The sequence below is a fragment of the Salmo trutta genome, chromosome 7, assembly GCF_901001165.1.
Source record: "Salmo trutta chromosome 7, fSalTru1.1, whole genome shotgun sequence".
In the NCBI taxonomy this organism is placed as follows: domain Eukaryota; kingdom Metazoa; phylum Chordata; class Actinopteri; order Salmoniformes; family Salmonidae; genus Salmo; species Salmo trutta.
The window spans coordinates 3,833,759-3,856,686 of NC_042963.1; the positions used below are offsets into that span (position 1 = coordinate 3,833,759).

Below are 22,928 nucleotides of genomic sequence, written 5' to 3' on the forward strand. Positions count from 1 at the left end.
TCAGCGTCAATATTAAACTATGAAAGAATATGAGTCTGTAATTGTAACAACATAAAAGAACTCAAGTCCTTTTGTTCACCTGACCTAGAATTCCTCACAATCAAATGCCGATCGTATTATCTCCCAAGAGAACTCTCCTTGGTTATCGTCACAGCCGTGTATATCCCCCCACAAGCAGATACCAAGATGGTTATCAAGGAACTTCACTGGACTTTATGCAAACTGGAAACCATATATCCTGAGGCTGCATTTATTGTAGCTGGGGATTTTAACAAAGCTAATCTGAGAACAAGGCTACCTAAATTCTATCAGCATATTGATTGCAGTACACGAGCAAGTAACACACTCGACCACTGCTACTCTAACTTCAGCGATTCATACAAGGCCCTCCTTTTGGAAATCTGACCATGACTCCATCTTGTTGCTCCCCTCCTATAGGCAGAAACTAAAACAGGAAGCGCCCGTGATTATGTCTATCCAATGCTGGTCTGACCAATCAGATTCCACACTTCAAGATTACTTCGATAACATGGACTGGGATATGTTCTGGGTAGTCTCAGCCAACAACATTGACGTATACGCTGACTCGGTGAGCGAGTTAATAAGGAAGTGTGTAGGAGATGTTGTACCCACTGTGACTATTAAAACATTCCTTAATCAGAAAACGTGGATTGATGGCAGCAATCACGCAAAACTGAAAGCACGTACCACCGCATTTAATCATGGCAAGGCGACTGCAAACACGGGCGAATACAAACAGTGTAGTTTTTCCCTCTGTAAGGCAATCAAACAATAAAGCGTCCGTATAGAGACAAAGTGGAGTCGCAATTCAACGGCTCAAACACGAGACGTATGTGGCAGGGTCTACAGTCAATCACGAATTACAAAAAGAAAACCATCCCCGTCGCGGAAAATTGACGTCTTGCTCCCAGACAAATTAAACAACTTCTTTGCTCACTTTGAGCACAATACAGTGCCACCGACTCGGTCCGCTACCAAAGACTGTGGGCTCTCCTTCTACATGGCCGACGTGAGTAAAACATTTAAACGGTTAACCCTCGCAAGGCTGCCGGTCTAGACGGCATCACTAGCCACGTCCTGAGTGCATGCGCAGACCAGCTGGCTGGTGTGTTTAAGGACATATTCAATCCATCCTACAATCGTCCTACAATCTAAGCTAGATGCCCTCAATCTCACACAAATTATTATGGAGCCTACCAGGTACAACCCTAAATCTGTAAACACAGGCACCCTCATAGATATCATCCTGAACAACTTGCCCTCTGAATATACCTCTGCTGTCTTCAACTAGGATCTCAGCGATCAGTGCCTCATTGCCTGCATCCGTAATGGGTCCGCGGTCAAACGACCACCCCTCATCACTGTCAAACGCTCCCTAAAACACTTCAGCAAGCAGGCCTTTCTAGTCGACCTGGCCCGGGTATCCTAGAAGGATATTGACCTCATTCCGTCAGTAGAGGATGCCTGGTTATTCTTTAAAAATGGCATCCTTACCATCTTAAATAAGCATGCCCCATTCCAAAAATGTAAGAATAGATATAGCCCTTGGTTCACTTAACCTGTTGGGGATAGGGGGCAGTATTTGCACGGCCGGATAAAAAACGTACCCAATTTAATCTGGTCACTACTCCTGCCCAGTAAGTAGAATATGCATATAATTGTTTGATTTGGATGGAAAACACCCTAAAGTTTCTAAAACTGTTTGAATGGTGTCTGTGAGTATAACAGAACTCATTTGGCAGGCCAAAACCTGAGAAGATTCCAAACAGGAAGCCCTCTCTCTGACTATTTCTTGGCCTTCTTGATCATCTCTAACCAAAACAGGGGATCTCTGGCATAACGTGACATTTTCTAACGCTCCCATAGGCTCTCAGAAGGCGCCAGAACGATGAATGGTGACTTTGCAGGCCATGGCTGAAAAACAGTAGCGCATTTGGATAGTGGTCGATCTGAGAACAATGAGACTGAGGCGCGTGCACGAGACTCCACCATGTTTTTATTTTTTCGTCTTTGAACGAAAACAGGGTTTCCCGGTCGGAATATTATCGCTTTTTTTATGAGAAAAATCGCATAAAAATTGATTTTAAACAGCGTTTGACATGCTTCGAAGTACGGTAATGGAATATTTTGAAATTTTTTGTCACGAAACGCGTCGGGCACGTCACCCTTCTTTACCCTTCGGATAGTGTCTTGAACGCACGAACAAAACGCCGCTATTTGGAAATAACTATGGATTATTTGGAACCAAACCAACATTTGTTATTGAAGTAGAAGTCCTGGGAGTGCATTCTGACGAAGAACAGCAAAGGTAATCCAATTTTTCTAATAGTAATTCTGAGTTTGGTGAGTACCACACTTGGTGGGTGTCAAAATAGCTAGCCTGTGATGGCCGGGCTATCTACTCAGAATATTGCAAAATGTGCTTTCACCGAAAAGCTATTTTAAAATCGGACAAAGCGATTGCATAAAGGAGTTCTGTATCTATAATTCTTAAAACAATTGTTATGTTTTTTGTGAACGTTTATCGTGAGTAATTTAGTAAATTCACCGGAAATGTTCGGTGGGAATGCTAGTCACATGCTAGTCACATGCAAATGTAAAAAGCTGGTTTTTGATATAAATATGAACTTGATTGAACAAAACATGCATGTATTGTATAACATAATGTCCTAGGAGTTCATCTGATGAAGATCATCAAAGGTTAGTGCTGCATTTAGCTGTGGTTTTGTTTTTTGTGACATTATATGCTAGCTTGAAAAATGGGTGTCTGATTATTTCTGGCTGGGTACTCTGCTGACATAATCTAATGTTTTGCTTTCGTTGTAAAGCCTTTTTGAAATCGGACAGTGTGGTTAGATTAACAAGAGTCTTTAAAATGGTGTAAAATAGTCATATGTTTGAGAAATTGAAGTAGTAGCATTTCTAAGGTATTTGAATATCGCACCACGGGATTACACTGGCTGTTGAGTAGGTGGGACGCAAACCCATAGAGGTTAAGACCTGACTGCCCTTGGCCAGCACAAAAACATCATGTGGCGTACTGCATTAGCATCGAATAGCCCCTGCAATATGCAACTTTTCAGGGAAGTCAGGAACAAATATACACAGTCAGTTAGGAAAGCAAAGGCTAGCTTTTTCAAACAGAAATTTGCATCCTGTAGCACAAACTCCAAAAAGTTCTGGGACACTGTAAAGTCCATGGAGAATAAGAGCACCTCCTCCCAGCTGCCCACTGCACTGAGGTTAGGAAACACTGTCACCACCGATAAATCTATGATAATTGAGAATTTCAATAAGCATTTTTCTACTGCTTTCCACCTGGCTACTCCTACCCCGGTCAACAGCTCTGCACCCCACACAGCAAATTGCCCAAGCCTCCCCCATTTCTCCTTCACCCAAATCCAGATAGCTGATGTTCTGAAAGAGCTGCAAAAACTGGACCCCTACAAATCAGCCGGGATAGATAATCTGGACCCTCTCTTTCTAAAATTATCCGCTGCAATTGTTGCAACCCCTATTATTAGCCTGTTCAACCTCTCTTTCATATCATATGAGATCCCTAAAGATTGGAAAGCTGCCGCGGTCAACCCCTCTTCAAAGGGGGTTTCTAAAGTCTTCTAAAGCAAGTTAACAAACAGAACACCGACCATTTCGAATCACATCGTACCTTCTCCGCTATGCAATCTGGTTTCCGAGCTGGTCTTGAGTGCACCTCAGCCACGCTCAAGGTCCTAAACAATATCATAACCACCATCGATAAATGACTTTGTCAATCACCACATTCTTATCGGCAGACTCAACAGCCTTGGTTTCTCAAATGACTACCTCACCTCGTTCACCAACTACTTATCAGATAGAGTTCAGTGTGTCAAATCGGAGGGCCTGTTGTCCAGACCTCTGGCAGTCTCTATGGGGGTGCCACAGTGTTCAATTCTCGGGTCGACTCTTTTCTCTTTATACATCAATGATGTCGCTCTTTCTGCTGATGATTCTCTGATCCACCTCTACGCAGATGACACCATTCTGTATACTTCTGGCCCTTCTTTGGACACTGTGCTAACAAACCTCCAGACAAACTTCAATGACATACAACACTCCTTCCGTGGCCTCCAACTGCTCTTAAATGCAAGTAAAACTAAATGCATGCTCTTCAACCGATCTCTGCCCGCACACGCCCGCCCGTCTAGCATCACTACTCTGGACGGTTCTGACTTAGAATATGTGGACAACTACAAATACCTAGGTGTCTGGTTAGACTGTAAACTCTCCTTCCAGACTCACATTAAGCCTTTCACTGGTCATCCCCAAAGCCAACTCCTCCTTTGGCCACCTTTCCTTCAAGTTCTCTGCTGCCAATGACTGGAACGAATGTCAAAAATCACTGAAGCTGGAGTCTTATATCTCCCTCACTAACTTTAAGCATCAGCTGTCAGAGCAGATCATTGCACACATCATTGCACCTGCACCGATCATTGCACCTGTACATAGCCCATCAGTAAATAGCCCACCCAACTACCTCATTCCCATATTGTTGTTTATTTTTTGCTCCTTTGCACCCCAGTATCTCTACTTGCACATTCATCTTTTGCACATCTATCACTCCATTGTTTAATTTCAAAATTGCAATTTTTTCTCCACTGTGTTCTATTTATTGCCTTACCTCCCTATTCTTACTGCAGTTGCACACACGTTTTTATTGTGTTATTGATTGTATGTTTGTTTATCCCATGTGTATCTTTGTGTCGCATCTTGGCCAGGTAGCAGTTGTAAATGAGAATTTGTTCTCAACTGGCCTACATGGTTAAATAAAGGTGAAATAAAAAATAAAATAAATAAATCAATCCCTGTCCCAGTCTGCTGTCCCCACGCTTCAAGATGGCCATCATTGTTCCTGTACCCAAGAAGGCAAAGGTAACTGAACTAAATGACTATCGCCCCGAAGCACTTACTTCTGTCATCATGAAGTGCATTGAGAGACTAGTCAAGGATCATATCACCTCCACCCTACCTGTCACCCTAGACCCACTACAATCTTCTTACCGCCCCAATAGGTCTGCAGACGATACAATCGCCATCACACTGCACACTGCCCTATCCCATCTGGACAAGAGGAATACCTATGTAAGAATGCTGTTCATTGACTTCAGCTCAGCATTCAACACCATAGTACCCTCCAAACTAATCATTAAGCTTGAGACCCTGGGTCTCGACCCCGCCCTGTGCAACTGGGTCCTGGACTTTCTGACGGGCCGCCCCCAGGTGGTGAAGTTAGGAAACAACACCCACCCATGCACGCCTCCAACTCAATCATCAAGTTTGTGGACGATGCCACAGTGGCAGGCTTGATTACTAACAACGACGAGACGGCCTACAGGGAGGAGGTGAGGGCCCTCGGAGTGTGGTGTCAGGAAAATAACCTCTCACTCAATGTCAGCAAAACAAAAGAGATGATTGTGGACTTCAGGAAACAGCAAAGGGAGTACCCCCCTATCCACATCGATGGGACAGCAGTGGAGAAGGTGGAAAGTTTTAAGTTCCTCAGTATACATATCGCCGACAAACTGAAATGGTCCACTCACACAGACAGTGTGGTGAAGAAGGCGCAACAGTGACTCTTCAACCTCAGGAGGCTGAAGAAATGTGGCTTGTCACCGAAAACCCTCACTAACTTTTACAGGTGCACAATTGAGATTATCCTGTCAGACTGTATCACTGCCTGGTACAGCAACTGCACCGCCCACAACCTCAGGGCTCTCCAGAGGGTGGTGCGGTCTGCACAAGTCATCACTGGGGGCAAACTACCTGCCCTCCAGGACACCAACAACACCGATGTCACAGGAAGGCAAAAAAAGATAATCTAGGACAATAACCACCCGAGCCAATACCTGTTCACCCGCTTCCATCCAGAAGGTGAGGTCAGTACAGGTGCATCAAAGCTGGGACAGAGAGATTGAAAAACAGCTCCTATCTCAAGGCCATCAGACTGTTAAACAGCCATCACTAGCACAGAGAGGCGGCTGCAGACTTGATATCATTGGCCACTTTAATAAATGGAACACTAGTCACTTTAATGATGCCACTTTAAGAATGTTTACATATCTCGCATTACTCATCTCATATGTATATACTGTATACTGTATCCTTCATTATCTATTCTTTACTATCTATTGCATCTTAGCTGCTCTGTCACTGCTCATCCATATATTTTATACTTATATATTCTCATCCTTTCCTTTACTAGATTGTATGTATTAGGTTTTGTTGTGGAATTGTTACATATTACTTGTTAGATACCGCTGCACTGTCGGATCTAGAAGTATAAGCATTTCGCTACACTCACATTAACATCTGCTAACCATGTGTATGTGACCAATCAAATTTGATTGATTTAATAGGTGAGTGCTTGAAGCAATTATCAGATTAGGTATTTTTTTGCAACAGCTACAACTATTTTGTAAAGATTGGCTGTTTATTAATGTGGGATGTGAACAAATGTAATTATTCAAAGTCTTGGTACATAGACGTGTGCCAAAAAAACTGAAAAGATGGGTAATATGCAGAGGAGTTTTACTTCAGGCTTTTCATTTTAATAATGAATGAGCTTAGCTGACACATTGTGTGTAGATAAGCATTCAACAGCAAAAATTGGAAATGCTTAGAGGTCTTTGCCTGTAGGAGAGGTAACCAGTGAGTACTGGATTGTCCACCTAATCTATAATAATAGTTTAATGCATGCTTATATTTGTTCTATGTCACACGTGTGAATTGGAAATGTGATTTTTGCATATCCCAACTCTCCCTGAGTCATAACCAGGGTCTGCCATTGTCACTGGTGACACTGGAGCAATTAGAGTTAAATGGCTTACAGATAGATTTTTCACCTTGTTGGCTCAGGGATTCAAACTAGCAACCTTTCAGGTACTGGTCCAATGCTCTAACTGCTGGGCTACTTGCCACCCTACACTGACTACACTGTTATTACCAACTAAAGTTTATTTTACCAAGCCTTTTACATATATTTAACATGTACTGTATATTTTGCTTTGTGGACGTAATGGGATTTGGGATTCTCCCACCATCCGCTGCGGGCCAGAGCCTTGGCATTTTCAACGTAGATGCAATGTGGCTGCATGGGTGTGCACTTAGCACAGGAGGATTCTGCTCTTTGACAGGCTGGATGCTCAGATGGAATGGATGGAGCTGATTACCTGGGAGCTGCATGGGAGAGCTATACAACCAGCTACTGTTTGTGTGACCTTTTGTGACAGTGTCAAGTGAAACTGAAAGAGGCCTTGGGGATGCGTCTCCCACACGACTGTGGGCTTGTTGTGTGCGTGCGGACCGCACATGATCCTTGTAGACTTTGATGGTTTGGAGAAAAAGGACATTGAGTTCATTAAAGAAGAAAAAAGATAGATTAAATATATTTATTTTGCGCTGTTGGTTTATTGGCTATTGACATTTTCTGTCAGTGGCATATTTTTGTTATGTGTGTGGAGGTTATAAAAAAGTCTCAGGTAATGTAAGATGTGTCAGATTTTTTGCTTTATTTTTTATAAAATGTATCTGGGAAATATGCATATACTATTCAGGAATTATTTTATGTTAGAGAAACAAGGATGTTTCTTAGTGAGAGGAGAATAAAGACTTGTTTTGTAGAGCTCCTGTGTGCTGCCTCTGTCTAGTCTTAATTGTCCTTGACGCTCCACTCTCCAAACCCTCTAAACGGCACGTGTTACAATTATATTGGGAAAAGGCAATACGCAGTAGCCTGCCCAGAAATGCTAGAATAAATATTGAGGATACTAATAATTCAGCTCTATGTTCCTGGATGAAATTGTGGGGGAAGAACAGTAAGCGTGGGTTCAGGGTGTCCTTCTCCGGAATGTTATTTAAAATTTTAAAACACATTTTCAGCAATTCTGCACAGTTTGACATGACATATTACGACCCTCTTGAGGGTTATATGGAGGGGTATTTTGAAAACAGTATAAGTGGAAGGAAACCTGGAAGGTCCCCCCCCAAATGTAATATATTATTTGTTTAGGGAAAGAGATTTTTGGGATGGAAAACAGCTATCTTCCTGTATTTCAACACATTTTCCCATGGGTCAGAGAGAAAAAATTGTAGATTTATAATGCTATTCTATACATTTTGTCATGAGTCTGAGAGAAAATGTGTCACTTATAAAGCTAATTTCCTGAAATTTTAGACATTTTACATTGGCAGTGAGAAAATGTGCTCTTTTATAGCTCATCTCATGCTATTCTTCACATTTTGCCATGAGGATAACAGAAAATATTCCCAGATGATGTTGTTGACTCCTATACTCATATTTGTGGCCAAAGTATGCTGTAAATTGGATTTAAAAAAAAACACTTCAAAAACCCCACCTCAAACTTATCTCAAACAAACCATTTAAAAAATGCTTGCTATTATCTCATATAGCATGATCCGATACACGCCCACATCGTTCTGTTGTTGGGGTATGCTGTAGTCAATTAACAGTATTCTTACATGTACATAGGTATTCCTCTTGTCCAGAGGGGATAGGGCAGTGTGCAGTGTGATGGCGATTGCGTCGTCTGCGGACCTATTGGGGCGGTAAGCAAATTGGAGTGGGTCTAGGGTATCAGGTAGGGTGGAGGTGACATGATCCTTGACTAGTCTCTCAAAGCACTTCATGATGACAGAAGTGAGTGCTACGGGGTGATAGTCATTTAGTTCAGTTACCTTAGCTTTCTTGGGAACAGGAACAAAGGTGGCCATCTTGAAGCATGTGGGCACAGCAGATTGGGATAGGGATTGATTGAATATGTCCGTAAACACACCAGCCAGCTGGTCTGCGCATGCTCCGAGGACGAGGCTAGGGATGCAGTCTGGGCCGGCAGCCTTGCTAGGGTTAACACATTTAAATGTTTTACTCACGTTGGCCACAGTGAAGGAGAGCCCACAAGCTTTGGTAGCGGGCCGTGTCAGTGGCACTGTATTGTCCTCAAAGCGAGCAAAGAAGTTGTTTAATTTGTCTGGGAACAGGATGTTGATGTCCGTGACGGGGCTGGTTTTCTTTTTGTAATCCGCGATTGACTGTAGACCCTGCCACATTCGTCTCGTGTTTGAGCCGTTGAATTGTGACTCAACTTTGTCTCTATACTGACTCTTTGGTTGTTTGATTGCCTTGTGGAGGGAATAGCTACACTGTTTGTATTCTGTCAAGTTTCCAGTCGCCTTGCCATGATTAAAAGCGGTGGTTCGGGCTTTCAGTTTTGTTTGAATGCTGCCATCAATCCACAGTTCCTGGTTAGGGAAGGTTGTAATAGTCACAGTGGGTACAACATCACAAATGCACTTGCTAATAAACTCGCTCACCGAGTCAGCGTGTACATCAATGTTGTTGTCTGAGGCTACCCGGAACATATTCCAGTCCACGTGATCGAAGCAATCTTGAAGTGTGGAATCCGATTGGTCAGACCAGCATTGGATAGGCCTGAGCACGGGCGTTTCCTGTTTTAGTTTCTGTCTATCTGTCTATAGTTTGTGTTAGAGTGACTTACAGGAGCAATTAGGGTTAAGTGGCTTTCTCAAGGACACTTCGACAGATTTTTCAGGGGGCTTTGGAATTCAAACCAGTGACCTTTCGATTACTGGCCCAACGCTCTTAACCGCAAAGCTACATGCCTCCCAGCTGTCTGTTTCGTGTCAATTTAAAACTTTTTCACAAAATACGTTGACCATCAATGTTTTAACACTAGTTAAAATAAAAGGTGATATCAACTCATTTATTTTGTGGGACATATTTAATAACAGTGAATTAAATACTACAGATGAATGACAGTAGGTTGAACACAGAATAGTATTGTTTGACTCATATCTGGGGGAGTTTTACTGTACGTACCCAAACAAATGTTTTTATTGAGTGTTATGCTTTATTTTAGCTACACATGTCAGTAGTGCATGAGATGTCTGTGCAAGTGCTTCAACAGGTCCATGCCATGCTGAGATGTGGTGAAGTCCTCTATTTGGAACCTGTTTGGAACAGAATAAGTGTTTTAATTGTATTTTTAAATCATCATTGTGTGTCTAATAAATCACTGTGTATGTGTTTATTTCATGAAAACATCTCCAAATATATTTTTTATCATTAATTTCCCTAAACCTCCTTTTTCACTAAAAGAGCATTATCACCATTTTCACAATTTTAACTTTAGATGTTTTACTTATTCCTTCAACTTCCCCCTATATTTCTCCCCATTTCATCATGGTATGAGACTTAAGTAATGCAATGAATAATAGCCAACATTAAATTTAGTCTGGAATCTTTCAGAGCTGTCTTAAAATGCCAAACCAGGTTTTTTCCCCAATGGATTGTTTGATTATTTTCCACTTTAATTAGTTTCCACTGTACATCATTTTGTGGATGTGGAAGGGACAAACCTGAAAAATAACTTGCTTGGTCACTCCATCACCAGAGCCTTGTACACACATTGTAGACAAATGCTTGAACAAAAGAGCGAAATGTATTATTACGTTCTCCCCTCGGGTGTAGCTGGTCTGAGGAGGAGACGTAAATGCCTGGGCCTAAACACACCAGGTAATACAGATGAAAGGGGAAGAAATGTGGGGTGTAATGAGCTAAAATAACCAGACCACAACCAGAACTCAATGTTAGCCCTCAGGGGATGTTTAGTAATGTAATTAAATAAAACAATATAAAAACACTCAAAGAATCAGTAAGAAAACAAAAAACAACCAGGGAAGGTAAGAGAAGGGAGTGTTTGGGATCGGGGTCCAAGTAATGAAAATTAACAAAAGGTCCCTCCTCTTCTACACAGCTAATCCTTCCTAACACACTCTAAACCCTAACCCACTGTCCTACCTGGTTCCAAGAAAATACAAGGGTGACACCCGCCCGGCTAACCTAATGTATAAAACAATGGGTTATCTACGTGGGAATGTACACCCATGGGCAGGTCTACCTTTTCCCTTCTCCAGGACCTAGGTAGGGTGGAGTACCTCAAGAGGACAGGCTGAAACACAAACAAAGATAAATTAAAAGAACAAATCATCAACTAGTCAAACAAAACAAGTGTGTCCTCTCTCCCCCTCTCTCTCCCTTCTGGGTTCACACGGCAAACTGTTATCCTCTTCTCAATCAGCTACAGCTGCCAGGACACCGGACCGAAGCCACGCCCACCATCGTCAGCCGCAACTCGGTACACCTGTAATGCCTAGGACACAAACATGGGAAAATGGGGAGCAAGAAAAACGTAACTCGTAACATGTATGTAGACTTGCTGAACAATAAGAACACGGGGCGCAGCAGAGCCACGATCCGAAAGAAAACGTTCAAACATTACAGATAGAAATACCACAAAAAGACCTGACGTGAATTCTTATTCCACATGTCAGTGTGATGCATGTTTGTTCCACATAGCAATCGTATTTGTCACGAGCCAATACAACTGGTGTACACTTTACTGTGAAATGCTTGCTTATGAGCCCTGCCCAATAATGCGGAGTTAAAAATAATAATACAAATAAAAATGTAAATAGTGAAACGAGGAATAAAATAAAATACATAAGAATGAAGCTACAGTGCATTAGGAAAGCATTCAGACCCCTTCTGTCACGACTTCCGCCGAAGTCGGTCCCTCTCCTTGTTCGAGCGGCGTTCGGCGGTCGACGTCACCGGCCTTCTAGCCGCCGCCGATCCACTTCTCATTTTCCATTTGTTTTGTCTTAGTCTTACACACCTGGTTTCACTCACCCAATTACCTGTTTATTATTTAACCCTCTGTTCCCCATGTTTGTTTGTGAGTGATTGTTTATTGTATTTTCGGTCCGTAATTGTGTGCTCGTATGTTCCTTTGTACATTTGTCATTTTGAGTAAAAATACGTTGATTACTAATATTTGCTGTCCTGCGCCTGACTCGCTACACCAGCTACCCACAGGACCCTTACAGAATCACTCACCCGAAGAATGGAGTCAGCAGGAGCAGACGCACTCCCAGTTGTAGTGGAGGAACGCGTTTAGCAGCACGTTTCAGACAACGGATCGTTGGGAGAGAGGAGGAGGTTTTCCAGCGCCTCCACCAGCCCCACTACAACAGGTCCCACTGTCCACCCCTCTTCCACCTGGGCCCAGCGGGATTCGACTTGCGCTCCCGAGGGAGTATGATGGGACGGCTGCCGGATGCCAGGGGTTTCTACTACAGCTGGCGCTCTACCTGGCGACCGTCCACCCGGCTCCTTCGGGGCGTGAGTGTGTCCGCCCTCGTCTCCTGCCTCTCAGGCAAAGCCCTGGAGTGGACCAATGCCGTATGGAGTGAGGGAGACGCAGCGTTGGACCATTACGCAGAGTTCACCCGCCGCTTTCGGGCAGTGTTCGACCCCCCGCCTGAGGGTTGAGCGTCTGTTCCACCTGAGGCAGGGGACGAGGAGCACGCAGGATTTCGCCTTGGACTTCCGGACCCTGGCCGCCAGCGCAGGATGGAACGACAGGGCCCTGATCGATCACTACAGGTGCAGTCTGACACGTCCGTCGGGGGTTGGCCTGCTGAGACACCACCCTCACATTGGACCAGCTGGTGGACATGTCCATCATGTCCATCACGAGCTTAATGACTTGGAGAAGATCTGCAAAGAGGAGTGGGACAAAATCCATCCTGAGATGTGTGCAAACCTGGTGGCCAACTACAAGAAACATCTGACTGTGATTGCCAACAAGGGTTTTGCCACCAAGTACTAAGTCATGTTTTGCAGAGGGGTCAAATACTTATTTCCCTCATTAAAATGCAAATAATTTAAACATTTTTGACATGCGTTTTTCTGGATTTTTTTGTTGTTATTCTGTCTCTCACTGTTCAAATAAACCTACCATTAAAATTATAGATTGATAATTTCTTTGTCAGTGGGCAAAGGTACAAAATCAGCAGGGGATCAAATACTTTTTTTCCTCACTGTATATCCGGGCGGCGAGGAGACTGAACCCTCGCCAGGCAAGGTGGGCCATGTTTTTTACACGTTTTGTTTTCACTCTATCCTACAGACCAGGTTCCCAGAATGCTAAGGCAGACGCACTGTCCCGGATGTATGACACAGAGGAGCGGTCCATGGATCATACTCCCATTCTTCCAGCCTCTTGCCTGGTGGCACCGGTAGTGTGGGAGCTGGACGCAAACATTGAGCAGGCGTTACATGCAGAGCCCGCTCCCATCTAGTGTCCCGCTGGGCGTCTGTACATCCCGTCTGCTGTTGTGACCAGTTGATCTATTGGGGCCACACGTCATCCTGGGATCGGTCAGACAGTGCGCTGTGAGCGGGAGGTACTGGTGGCCTACCTTGGCTAAGGACGTGAGGGTTTATGTTTCCTCCTGCTCTGTGTGAGCCCAGTGTAAGGCTCCTAGGCACCTGCCCAGAGGGAAGTTACACCCCTTACCCATTCCACAACGGCCTTGGTCGCACCTGTCGGTGGATTTTCTTACCGATCTTCCTCCCTCACAGGGTAACACCGCGATCCTGGTCGTTGTGGATTGGTTCTCTAAGTCCTGTCGTCTCCTCCCTCTGCCCGGTCTCCCTACGGCCCTACAGACTGCGGAGGCCTTGTTTACGCACGTCTTCCGGCACTACGGGGTGCCTGAGGATATAGTGTCCGATCAAGGTCCCCAGTTCACGTCTATGGTCTGGAAAGCGTTCATGGAACATCTGGGGGTCTCGATCAGCCTTACTTCAGGGTTTCACCCAGAGAGTAATGGGCAGGTGGAGAGAGTTAACCAGGATGTGGGCAGGTCCTATTGCCAGGACTGGCCGGGGGAGTGGGTGGCCTTCGTGCCCTGGGCCGAGATGACACAGAACTCGCTTCGTCACTCCTCCACTAACCTCTCTCCCTTCCAGTGTGTACTGGGGTACCAGCCGGTTCTGGCGCCTTGGCATCAGAGTCAGACCGAGGCTCCTGCGGTGGACGACTAGTTCAGGCGCGCGGAGGAGACATGGGAGGCTGCCCGTGTTCACCTTCAGCGGCCGTACTGCGCCAAAAAGAGAATGCAGACCGTCACTGCAGTGAGGCCCCGGTGTTCACACCGGGGGAACGGGTCTCGCTCTCGACGCGAAACCTGCCCCTCCGCCTGCCCTGCCGGAAGCTGGGTCCGCGGTTTGTGGGGCCATTTAAAGTCCTGAGGAGAGTGAACGAGGTTTGTTATAGGTTACAGCTTCCCCCCGATTACCGTATTAACCCCTCGTTCCTTGTGTCTCTCCTCAGGCCGGTGGTGGCTGGCCAGCTCTAGGAGTCTGAGGTGCTGGAGGTTCCTCCGCCACCTCTGGACATTGAGGGGGCCCCGCTGTACTCTGTTCGCTCCATAATGGATTTGAGGCGTCGGGCGAGGGGCCTTCAGTATCTTGTGGAGTGGGAGGGGTACAGTCCGGAGGAGAGGCGCTGGGTTCCGGTCGAGGATGTGTTGGACCCTTCAATGCTACAGTAATTCCACCGTCTTCATCTGGATCGCCCTGCTCCTCGCCCTCCGGGTCGTCCCCGAGGCCGGTGTCGGCGCGCTGCTCCAAGGGGGGGGGTACTGTCACGATGTCCGCCGAAGTTGGTTCCTCTCCTTGTTCGGGCGGCGCTTGGCGGTTGGCGTCACCGGTCTTCTAGCAATCATCAATCCACTTTTCATTTTCCATTTGTTTTGACTTGTCTTCCCACACACCTGGTTTCAATTCCTTCATTACTTGTTGTGTATTTAACCCTCTGTTTCCCCCCCATGTCCTTGTACGTAATTGTTTGTTGTAAGTGCTTGTGCATGTTATGTCTGGTGTGCGACGGGTTTTGTACCCATTGATATATTGTTCTGTATTCCGGTGGTTTTTATTATTAAACTATACCATTGTAACACAGTTTTTGCTCTCCTGCGCCTGACTTCTCTGCCGCCAGTACGCACCCCTTACACCATTCAAGCTCCCAGACGGGTGTATTCATTACGGAAACTGTTTATAACTGAAGCAAAACTACAGTTTCTGTTGGACAAATTCAGGTAGGTCCCTCCCCGTTTCATTCCGTTTGCTTCCGTTTCAGAAACCTTTTGCAACAGAATTGGAGTATACCTCTTACACTCAATAACTGGTTGTGCCGCCTTTAGCGCCAATGCCTCCAACCAAACGCTTCCTGTAGTTATTGGTCAGTCTCTCACGTCGCTGTAGAGGACTTTTGGCCCACTCTTCCATGCAGAACTGCTATAACTTAGCAATATTTGAGGGTTTTCAAGCATAAACTGCTTGTTTCCAGTCCTGCCACATCTAATTTGGGATTAGGTCTGGATTTGACTAGGCCATTCCAAAACTTCAAATTTGTTGCATTTTAGCCATTTTCATGTTGACTTGATTGTGTTTTGGATCATTGTCTTGCTGCATGACCCAGCTGCGCTTCAGCTTCAACTCAGACTGATGGCTTGGCATTCTCCTGTAGAATTCTCTGATACAGAGCAGAATTCATGGTTCCTTCTATTAAGGCAAGTTGTCCAGGTCCCGAGGCAGAAAAACATCCCCAAACCATTACACTACCACCACCATGCTTGACTGTTGGTATGAGGCTGTGGAACGCAGTGTTTGGTTTTTGCCAGGCATAATGGGACCCATGTTGTCCAAAAAGTTATACTCTTGACTCATCTGTCCATAGAACATTCTTACAAGAGTCTTGGTCTTCCAGGTGATTTTTGGCAATCTTGAGTCAACGTTTCGGATGATATGGATGCCACATTTACAGAAATTAGCATGTATGTCTCAGATGAGGAGTGAATGGTTGTTTCATGTATTTCAGGAAAAATGTGTTTGTCAGACTCCTGAGCCTACAGTTGAAGTCGGAAGTTTACATACACCTTAACCAAATACATTAAACTCAGTTTTTCACAATTCCTGACATTTAATCCAAGTAAAAATTCCCTGTCTTAGGTCAGTTAGAATCACCACTTTATTTTAAGAATGTGAAATGTTAGTATAATAGTATAGTGATTTATTTCAGCTTTTATTTATTTCATCACATTCCCAGTGGGTCAGAAGTTTACATACACTCAATTAGTATTTGGTAGCATTGCCTTTAAATTGTTAAACTTGGGTCAAAAGTTTTGGGTAGCTTTCCACAAGCCTCCCACAATAAGGTGGATGAATTTTGGCCCATTCCTCCTGACAGAGCTGGTGTAACTGAGTCAGGTTTGTAGGCCTCCTTGCTCGCACAATATTTTTCAGTTCTGCCAACAAATTAATAAATAATATAAACAATTGTTCGAAAAATTACTTGTCATGCACAGAGTAGATGTCCTAACCAACTTGCCAAAACTATATTTTCTTAACAAGTGGTTGAAAAATGAGTTTTAATGACTCCAACCTAAGTGTATGTAAACTTTCGACTTCAACTGTACAGGTAGGCTCTACCTGTGAGGTTATTGAGAGGCCATATGCTAGCACCAAGCAGACCCAATTGCTCCCATGCTCTGTGTGTGGGGTGTATGAGAGGACGGCCAGGACGGCCAGCAGCCTGTTAGTGGGGAGCATCGAGCCTGTCATCGGCCCATTGGAGACTCATTGATCCCCTGCGTGAGTACATTGATCCCCTGCTTTAGTGCTAACTGTAGTCAAATACTGCACTGCAAACATTTTGAGAAAATCAACTTGCCTCAAGACATATAGAGAGTCTGTGTAATCAGTTTGTGCTTAACCATACATTCAGCTACTACTGTACAGTACCATACAGTCTATACTGCTACACATTGCAGTAACATTAAGTGATTAAATGATGTTCATCTTACTGCATTGCAGTAACTTGAACATACAGCACCTCAAAAGTAATAATTCAATACATATTGATGCTGTGCAATACATGGAAAGTGGTAAATTAACTCATATTGTCCTGTGAGGGTTTGCTGTTTGTTTGATTATCTGTAGCTGTGTGGTTGAGTCTGAGAATTACTCCTGGGCTAGGGCCAGCTCTTCATAGAGACAGTCCTACTAGGCTGAGCCAGGTCTAGCAGACTTGAACTGTTTCTACTTTCTACTCTTTTATGGGCATAACCAACAAAAGTAAAATCTTCACAACATGTGACATTTATATCAATACACTGCAGTAAATTGGGAAAAGAAGAGCGTCAACCAAATGATGTTTATGTTAATACACTGCAGTAAGTAGACCCCTATCTCTTTCTCCTTCCCTCCCTCCCTCTCTCACTACGTTCTATCTCTCCCTTTGTGCCTCCCTCTTTCTCTCTCAACCTCCTTTTTATCCCCCCTTCACTTCTCTCTCTCTTCTATTAATTATTTCCCTCTCTCCCCTCTCTTTGCCAATCCCCTTCTCTCTACCACTCCTTCAATCTCTCCCTTCTCATGCTCTCCCTCCTCACCCATTCGTCTCTCTCTCTCTCTCTCTCTCTCTCTCTCTCTCTCGCTCTCTCTCTCCTACTCCACAGACTGTATATTGATGCTTAGAAGTCAATGCATTGCATATATATACGTATAGGTTTGTGTCAATAGATTTGACTAATACATTGCATTCACGGCAAAAAAAGTTGGTGATAAAGCTGCAATAGGTAACACTCTGTGACACTTTTCTGGTTTTCTTTCAAAACAAATTGGAGGCTATCAACCAACAGCTGCAACAGTCTCACCAATCATCTGACCCCCCCATGACGGCCTGACTCAACACCTGAGAACAGACTTAATGTCTTCTCCCTTGTCAATTAAATCATCATCACTGAACTCTTTTTCTAAGTCCATAACCACAACCTGCTGCTCCCTTTACCCCATGCCCACTGCCTTAATAAAGGCATGCCTTCCTGTTCTCTGCCCCCTGGTGGTCAATATTGTAAATGCATCCCTCACATCTGACATTGTTCCTACTCCTTTGAAAACAGCGACAATGACTCCCATACAGAAGAAACAGGGCCTGGACCCTGAGCTCCTCACCAACTACAGGCCTATCTCAAACTTCCCCTTCCTCGCCAAAGTGCTTGAATGGGTGGTAGTGTGGTGGAAATGTAATATTAATTACATACTATACTGTTTAACTTAGATAATTGTCTATTGTTATATGTTAGTATTTTTACTGATACAAACTTATTTTGTGTGACTTAATCATAAATACAGATTCATGAGCCACCTCCTGTGTTCCCGGAGCCTGTTTCTGCACATTTGCTAACTGCCACGTAGACAAAAGAGGTTGTACATTTTCTAGAAAAGCTGAGACCCAGCTATGATTCGTTGGGCCTTAACTCAGCACGGTTGAAGTGCATGGTTAACTGCTCCATTTTTGCAAATCTTGTAACGAAGTTGTTTTTAAGAACACAGTCGCTCTCCTTTTGGTTAGAATTACCAACACAGTAACATCACAAATCCAACAACACATGGCCTCTCATGAACTTTTCGAACCACTTCAGTCGGGCTTCCGGGCTATGCATGGCACTGAAACTGCTTTGGTAAAGGTAGTGAATGACCTCTGAACATCTCCATCCTCATTCTTCTGGACATGTCTGCAGCATTTGACAATGTCTATCAACAGATTTGAACTGCAAACACAGATGTTGCGCACACACACACACACACACACACACACTCACACACATACGTTGCACAAATACTAATGTCATACACCATGGACAGGACCATGGACAACTATAGGCATCAAACAGAGCACAAATTAGGCTAATAAAGAAACGTCCTTACCTTTTAGAATTATTTTCTTCTTGTATTCCTAGCTGAGAAGTCCTTGATTACGTTGGTAAAATCCAATCCACGAAGGATGTTGCTTTCAAGGGACATCAGCGTTACGTGATTATCTTTCCTGATGCATTGTTGTTCTCAGTTTATTTTTCACCAAAGAAAGCTTTGAAAAGCTTTGTGTTGTTCACATGTTTCCTTTCCCTTAAAAGTTGTAGTAGTGCCATAGCAGATGTTAACTTCCTCGTTACGGATACATTTTTGTTTTTTTTACAATGGCCTGGCTACAGCCCAGGTTTGCACATGCATTAAAATGCCCCTGCTTCTTGGAGTCTCCGCAACACCCTTTGCATGGTTCCACTCCAATCTATCTGATTTGTCTCCCTTGGCAACTGCAGGACTGCCCAAGCCCGTGTATCACAAGGTGTCCCACAAGGCTCAGTGTTAGATCCATTACTGTTTAGTATTTACATGCTACCTCTTGGTCAGATCCTCCGTCCCTTTGGACTCAGATTTCACTGTTATGCAAGTCACACACAAATCTACATCCACACAAACCCAACTCCACCCTGCCACCCTCCTATTTTGTTGTTGACTGTCTCCGTGAAGTTAACTTTGATGAGCAATAACGTTTTAAAACTAAATGACGACAAAACATAGATCATGCTCATGGGCCCCAACTCCCTAAGGTAGGAATTGGGTAAACATTCGACCCAACTCCGTCATTTGAACCACATATCCGGAACATCACCAAGTCAGCCTTAATCCACCTCAAAACAGCCTTAATCCACCACATTTTACCTCTCTCACTGACCCCACTGCTGAAACCCTCATTCACACCTTTGTTTTATCACATCTAGACTACTGTAACGTCATTCTATACGAAACGTGTCAAACTCATTCCACGGAGGGCAGAGTGTCTACACTTTTTCCCTCCACCCTTGTACTTCATTGATATATTAAGGTCACTAATTATTAAGGAACCCCCCTCACCTGGTTGACTAGGGCTTAATTGAAAGGAAAAAACTAAAATCCACAGGCACTCAGCTCTCTATGGAATGAGTTTGACACCCCTGCTCTATGGACTCTCTGCCAAAACCCTGGACAGACTACAACATATTCAAAATTCAGCTGCACGAGTCCTCACACACACCAGACCTTGGGACCACATCACCTCCACCCTCATCAAACTCCACTGGCTCCCAGTTCAGTACAGGATCATCTTCAAATTGCTCATAATCACCAACAAAGAACTCAGTGGACTGGCGCCCACATACATTACTGACCTCCTGCATCCCTACACTCCCATCTGTTCACTATGTTCATTTGACTCCTCATCCTCCCTGGCACCAGGCTGTGCTCCATGGGAGACCATGCTTTTATCAGTGCCAGCCCCCCAACTTTGGAACTCACTCTCTCTCCATGTCAGAACCTCACAATCCATACAGATATTCAAGTCTAAACTGAAGACACACCTCTTCACACAGGTTAACCTGGATTCTCTGTTGTCTTAGCTTTTATCCTGTCCTTATGTTTAGTCTGTTGCTTAGTTTACTGTGTGATTTTATAGTTTTTTATCCTGCTGATTATCTTGTGTACAGTTGAAGTCGGAGGTTTACATACAATTAGGTTGGAGTCATTAAAACGCATTTTTCAACCACTCCACAAATTTATTGTAAACAAACTATAGTTTCGGCAAGTCGGATGTGCATGACACAAGTCATTTTTCCAAAAATTGTTTACAGACAGATTATTTCACTTATAATTCACTGTATCACAATTCCAGTCGGTCAGAAGTTTACATACACTAAGTTGACTGTGCATTTAAACAGCTTGGAAAATTCCAGAAAATTATGTCATGGCTTTAGAAGCTTCTGATAGGCTAATTGACATCATTTGAGTCAATTGGAGGTTTACCTGTGGATGTATTTCAAGGCCTACCTTCAAACTCAGTGCCTCTTTGCTTGACATCATTGGAAAATTAAAAGAAATCAGCCAAGACCTCAGAAAAAAAATTGTAGACCTCCACAAGTCTGGTTCATCCTTGGGAGCGATTTCCAAATGCCTGAAGGTACCACATTCATCTGTACAAACAATAGTACGCAGGTATAAACACCATGGGACCACGCAGCCGTCATACCGCTCAGGAAGAAGACACGTTCTGTCTCCTAGAGATGAACGCACTTTGGTGCGAAAAGCTCAAATCAATCCCAGAACAACGGCAAAGGACCTTGTGAAGATGCTGGAGGAAACAGGTACAAAAGTATCTATATCCACAGTAAAACGAGTCCTATATCAACATAACCTGAAAGACCGCTCAGCAAGGAAGAAGCCACTGCTCCAAAACCGCCATAAAAAAAGCCATACTACAGTTTGCAACTGCACATGGAGACCAAGATCGTTCTTTTTGTAGAAATGTCCTCTGGTCTGATGAAACAAAAATAGAACTGTTTGGCCATAATGACCATCATTATGTTTGGAGGAAAAAGGGGGATGCTTGTAAGCCGAAGAACACCATCCCAACCGTGAAGCACGGGGTGTCAGGAACATGTTGTGGGGGTGCTTTCCTGCAGGAATATTATGTGGATATATCGAAGCAACATCTCAAGACATCAGTCAGGAAGTTAAAGCTTGGTCACAAATGGGTATTCCAAATGCACAATGACCCCAGGCATACTTCCAAAGTTGTGGCAAAATGGCTTAACCTGTTTAGGATAGGGGGCAGTATTTTCACGGCCGGATAAAAAACGTACCCGATTTAATCTGGTTATTACTGCTGCCCAGGAACTAGAATATGCATATAATTATTTGATTTGGATAGAAAACACCCTAACGTTTCTAAAACTGTTTGAATGGTGTCTGTGAGTATAACAGAACTCATATGACAGGCCAAAACCTGAGAAGATTCTATATGGGAAGTGCCCTGTCTGACCATTTCTTGGACTTCTGTAGCCTCTTTATCGAAAATAGAGGATCTCTGCTGTAATGTGACATTTTCTAAGGCTCCCATAGGCTCTCAGAAGGCGCCAGAATGTGGAATGATAACTCTGCAGTCCCTGGGCGAAAAACAGTAGGGGTTTTGGAAAGTGGTCGTTCTGAGAACAATGACACTGGCGCGCGCGTGCATGTGACGACTCCATTTTTCTTCTTTCAGTGTTTGAACGGATACAACGTCTCCTGGTTGGAATATTATCGCTATTTTACGAGAAAAATCGCATAAAAATTGATTTTAAACAGCGTTTGACATGCTTCGAAGTACGGTAATGGAATATTTTGATTTTTTTTGTCAAGATATGCGCCGGCGCGTCACCCTTCGGATAGTGTCTTGAACGCAAGAACAAAACGCAGCTATTTGGATATAACTATGGATTATTTGGAACCAAAACAACATTGGGTGTTAAAGTAGAAGTCCTGGGAGTGCATTCTGACGAAGAACAGCAAAGGTAATCCAATTTTTCTTATAGTAAATCTGAGTTTGATGAGTGCCAAACTTGGTGGGTGTCAAAATAGCTAGCCATGATGGCCGGGCTATCTACTCAGAATATTGCAAAATGTGCTTTCACCGAAAAGCTATTTTAAAATCGGACATATCGAGTGCATAGAGGAGTTCTGTATCTATAATTTCTTAAAATAATTGTTATGTTTTTTGTGAACGTTTATCGTGAGTAATTTAGTAAATTCACCTGGAAGTGTTCGGTGGGAATGCTAGTCACATGCTAGTCACCTGCTAATGTAAAAAGCTGGTTTTTGATATAAATATTAACTTGATTGAACAGACATGCATGTATTGTATAACGTAATGTCCTAAGATTGTCATCTGATGAAGATCATCAAAGGTTAGTGCTGCATTTAGCTGTGGTTTGGGTTTATGTGACATTATATGCTAGCTTGAAAAATGGGTGTCTGATTATTTATGGCTGGGTACTCTGCTGACATAATCTAATGTTTTGCTTTCGTTGTAAAGCCTTTTTGAAATCGGACAGTGTGGTTAGATTAACGAGAGTCTTGTCTTTAAAATGGTGTAAAATAGTCATATGTTTGAGAAATTGAAGTAATAGCATTTCTAAGGTATTTGAATAACGCGCCACGGGATTACACTGGCTGTTGAGTAGGTGGGACGATTTCAAGCGTCCCACCTAGCCCAGAGAGGTTAAGCACCAGTTGTCAGAGCAGCTCACAGATCACTGCACCTGTACATAGCCCATCTGTAAACAGC

At 43.8% G+C, this 22,928-nt stretch overlaps 1 pseudogene; it reads left to right on the forward strand.

The window, feature by feature from the left end:
* The first annotated feature begins 529 nt into the window (after positions 1-529).
* LOC115197766 (perilipin-3-like) overlaps positions 530-22,928 on the forward strand; it is a 43,284-nt pseudogene continuing 20,885 nt past the window's right edge.